This window comes from Helianthus annuus, chromosome 9 (genome assembly GCF_002127325.2).
Source record: "Helianthus annuus cultivar XRQ/B chromosome 9, HanXRQr2.0-SUNRISE, whole genome shotgun sequence".
NCBI lineage: Eukaryota > Viridiplantae > Streptophyta > Magnoliopsida > Asterales > Asteraceae > Helianthus > Helianthus annuus.
The window spans coordinates 68,541,844-68,547,055 of NC_035441.2; positions in this window are offsets into that span (position 1 = coordinate 68,541,844).

Consider the following 5,212-nt stretch of genomic DNA (forward strand, 5'->3'; position numbering starts at 1 on the left):
ACCAGAATCTTTCTTCTCAGTTGTTTTCTTCGTGTCATTCTTCTTCTTTTCCAAAGTCTTTTGATCAGCAATTTTTCCAGCTTCCTTTTCTTCAGTTACCTCATCATCTTCCCATGCCTTCATACTTTCAACCGTCGGATAAATCCTGTCAATGACATAAGAAGTACATGAGTAACTTTTTAGCAAACGATTAACTCTTTCAGTTTCAATTCTTTGCAGCTCAAGCTTTTGTTCCAAAGCAGCACACTTCTCTATGTAATTGTTCACAACTTTCTGCTTTATCATGAAAGCTCCCTGAAGTGTCTTCATTGTAGTTGCTTGTTCTTCACTCATTTGGTTGTATTGGTTAATTGCTTTGTTCAGCACATCGTAAGATTCCTTCAAACTGTTCAAGTTGTAAATTAGTGTGCTGTTCTGCTTCTTTATAGCTTCACAATTTTCACACTTCACTGGAATCTTTTTCGCATCAACTTCTTCCTCAACCTTGAATTTAGGAATTTCTTTCACCTTTTGTCTTCTTATCACTGGAACATCTTCATCATCACTACTTACTGGTGTCTTGACCTTTTTCTTTTTCTTCTTGCCTTTTTCATCTTCACTATCACTCTCAGCAAGCAACTTCATATCAGCTTTGAATTTTCTTGCCCAATACTCAGTATCATCATCACTATCACTTTCCACCTTTGCCATGAAAGCAGTATAAGCTCTAGTTTGATCAGGAATATAATCATCCCAAGTAAAATTTTCCCAGCTGAAACCCTCTGGTAACTTTTCATATTCTTGATCAATCAAACAAGCTTTTGCATTATCTGGAAAATAATTATCCCAATTGAATGACTTCTTTTCATCTGGATTAACCACACATGCTTTCTTTCCAGAATCTTCAATTATTGGTCTTCCATGTGCAGTTTGTGCTTGATGTTGATGTTGTTGTGATGATGATTGAGCAACCTGATGATAAATGGCTTTTCTGTAGTAATCATTGTTGTTATTGAACGGGTTCTGAGCTTCACTTGCTTGGCGATTGGTGCACTCCCTTTTGAAGTGTCCTTTTTCCCTGCATCGAAAACAAGTAACTTTAGATTTGTCGAAACCTAAAGTAGAAACATTAGCCTCACGAAGATCATCTCTCCCCGTGATCTGCTTAAATTTCTCAGCTCTCCATAACACGCTAGCCAAACACCACTTTATGTCAATCAGCTCCATTTCTTCAGCATCTATCTGGTCATAGTCTTCCTTTGTTAGCATTGGATTCCCGATACGACCTGCAACAAAACAACAATAAGATTCCAAAACCATTCTGTGACAACTCGAATTTCCAAGATTCTTATTTCGCATTTATTGCGCGTTCATGTGTTGTTTAGTTGTTTAATTCAATATAACGTTTTGATTCAATGAAGTGTATTGTGTGATTATGCATGGTTATGTGCTAATTGTGAAAGACTTGGCAAATATGTGAACTTGGTGGCGAAATTGAGGAATTGTTATGAGATGGTGTAATTGTGTAAAATAAAGTAATTCAGGGTGTATAGAGTAATTAGTGAAAATTAAACCATACTTATCCCTAATCTCTTTCACTAAGCATTCCCTAATCATCACAAGAATCAAAACACGTACACCCACATTCCGTAATCCTCTCTACAACCATCTTCTCATCATTCTTGGATTCACAAGTTCTTTGCATCAAGTTTGATTGCCAATCCATCTAGAATCGAATCAAGGTAATTGTTTAATCATTGTTCGATTAATTGTTGATTGATAGAATGCTTGTAAACCTTAGCTTCGATTTTGATAGTTCTGTGCTTAATTTGAATCTTGGTTATTGAAATGATGATGATGATTAGGGTATGCTTGATAGATTGATCATGTGATGATTGTGTTGCTTAGTATCCAATGATTGATTGATTCTGCAATGTGAAACTAGATAATTAGGGTTTTCTGGATCGTAGAAACCATAAAACGTAACTGATACAATCGTTATGGGGTGAACATTCGTATTGTTTATTGTCTGAGCTTTGCGAATAATTATGCATGTCCGAGTTTCATATATAAATAACATGAAGGTCCGATGTTTGTTTTAGCAAATAAGCAAATGGTCCGAAGATTTTAAAAAACGACATGAAGTCCGATTTATGTTAGAAGTGTAATGTTCCGACTTTGCTTAAGAGTTTAGGTGGTCCGAGCTTTTTGACAAGGGATCACCTTGTCCGAGTTTAATAAGAAATTCAAAGGTCCGAGCTTAGATGATGAGAAATGTCCGAGTTTTATAAGCTTAACACCTTGTCCGAATGTTGCCCTCAAAACACTTGGTCCGAGTTTCAACCCTCCCTCATTGATGTCCGAGTTTTGTATGAAAGGGAGGGGTTGTCCCAGTTTTGTGAAGCCCCCATGGTCCGACCTTTAACCCCTCACTTTGTGTTGGCCGAGTTTTGAACCTACACCCCTTATTCGAGTTTAAACCCCCTCCCTTAGGTCCGAGTTTTATTACATGTAATCAGAGGTTTACAAATTTATAAGTGGTCCGACTTTCATACAGGGGAAGCCCCCCCCCCCACACTTGTCTGAGCTTTATGAAGGGCAAGGCCTCGTCTGATGTTGTGTAATGATCAATTTGAAACAACGAGCTGCATGATATAATATGCTAATTCTGTTAAGCTGTGTATGACACTTTGATTTCCTGACTTAGTTAAACATGTGAAGTTATTTACACTGTTAAATGTATAAAGTGTGTTAACAGTGGCCACTAGATTAATATACACGTAAGAATTAAACCGTGAAATCAGGGACGCTACGCATGAATTACGTGAATAGGATTGACTGCTTACATGATGTATGATTCCATGTGAATGATTGTATGAAATTTAAGGCAACTGTATGATCCTGCATGTGTGAACATTTTATGTAATATCATCGTGTACACAATAAACACACAAAGCACCGTTGCTTGAATATCGAGGATTGTAAACCCTAATTGAATGAATCATGTGCAATATATCCTAGGTCGTGTGTAACGGACTTAGAGGTTAATAAACCCTAGAAGCAATAACATACCGAGCAAACCAAGGTGAGTTCACACAGCCAAGGCATGGGGTTCCCAGGGTGGGAATGGGATTGGATTACTTTATTGTACATACTCAGTTGATAGAACCTAACGATAAGAATACGACTAGACTAGTAACACTTATTGAACTAATCTTCGCACACCTGCCAAGGGTTGGCCGCGATATTATGACTGACTTCGCACACCTGCCTTTGGAAGGCCGCGAACTGGAATTTACTAATCTTCGCACACCTGCCAGGTAGGCCGCGATACAGATAAACCTAGTCTAGAATACTTGGGATAGTTATCCCCTAATCTTCGCATACCTGCCTGGGAGGCCGCGATGGAAACTATAACGATACATGACATAACGAACAAACATACTATTACTCACACTATACTACTACTGAACTCTTAACTGTGAACTCGCTCAACTAGTTGTTGACTCGTTGCTGCATGCCTTGCAGGTCGTTAGGTACATGGAGTTTGCACAGGGAGAAGCTGGTCGTTGTGGGCTTGGATCGTGATTATCTTGTTAAACACTTATGATACTTGATACTTATTTGCGATGGGTTTTATTTATACGCTTCCGCTTAACAATGATAACTTACTTATGATTTGGAACACCTTTCATATGGATTTGGTGTGGTTTAAATGACAATTACTTTTACTATATGTGTCGTTCTATATGATTGGTGGCTTGATCCTGGTCAGTCACGCTCCCAAGCGGTGATACTCCGCAGGTGGATTTTGGGGGTGTGACAGATTGGTATCAGAGCCACTGGTTATAGAGAACTTGGTTTTAATATGGGGAAAACGTTTTTATTAAAACCAAACTATAACCAGAACAGTGCTCTCAACGATCCACAACGACGCTTCACTCCACGTGCAAGACTCGACATCCTAGGTAATAAGGTTTATGATTATTGCCTACATGCTAGAATTGCATAGAACTCTGCTCGTAGTATGCTTACATTACTTTGCTCACTACTTGTTATTGCTTGAGAACACCTATGTGCTTACACTCTTCTGTCATCGCACTATTCGCGAACCTTTCTCACCTATGTTGCCTTTGATGTGAAGATCAATGGCCGGACGTATCAACATGACACAAGCCCAGCTAGAGGCTCTCGTTCAAGCTCAAGTTGTTGCGGCACTTGCAGCTGCTCAAGCAGGTAGTATACCCTGCAGTATAGACACACACTAGGATCTTTAGATCCTACATTAACTCTCGTATTTAACCTTGTCCTATTCGTACACAATAGGTTAACACGCGCAGCAGCCTGTCTGCACTTTCAAGAACTTCATGGACTGTCGTCCAAGCTCATTCAGTGGCACCGAGGGGGCAGTGGGACTCCTCCATTGGTTTGAGAAGCTAGAATCTGTGTTCGAAATGTGTGAATGCCCTGAGGCTCGCAGGGTCAAGTACGCCACTAGCACTTTGGAAGGAATCGCGTTGACTTGGTGGAACGCGCAGGTACAGATCCTAGGGTTGGCAGCTGCTAACGCCACCCCTTGGAATGACTTCAAGGAATTGATCAAAAAGGGAATACTGCACTCGTGAAGACATTCACAAGCTGGAAGATGAACTGTATCACTTGAAAATGGTTGGGTCAGAGATTGAAGCTTATACTAAGAGGTCGAACGAGCTGGCCGTTCTGTGTCCAACCATGGTGGACCCTCCATACAAGCGCATTGAGTTGTATCTCAAGGGGTTAGCGCCAGAGATCCAGAGCCATGTGACATCGGCTAATCTTGATAATATCCAGGCTATTCACCGCCTTGCTCACCGTATTACAGATCAGGCAGTGGATCAGAACAGACTGCCAAAACGTGTCAAGGCTACTGCTACTGCTGTCACTACTGCTGCTACTCCCAGTGACAACAAGAGGAAATGGGAGGGGGATTCTGTGACAACTCGAGTTTCCGACTTTCACTTTCGCATTTATTGCGCGTTGATTTTGACTGTTGACTGTTGACTTGTTGATTTGTAACAATACACGTTGCATTATAATGAAACGTATTATGATTGTTGGATATGTTATGTGCTATATAATAAACATTTTGTGATTATCGCGTCTATATGGTTGTGATATAACGTGTAGCATGTAAACCATTTGAAAAACATAATCTATTTAGACCTGAATGAGTTCGACGAAACAAGGCATTTCA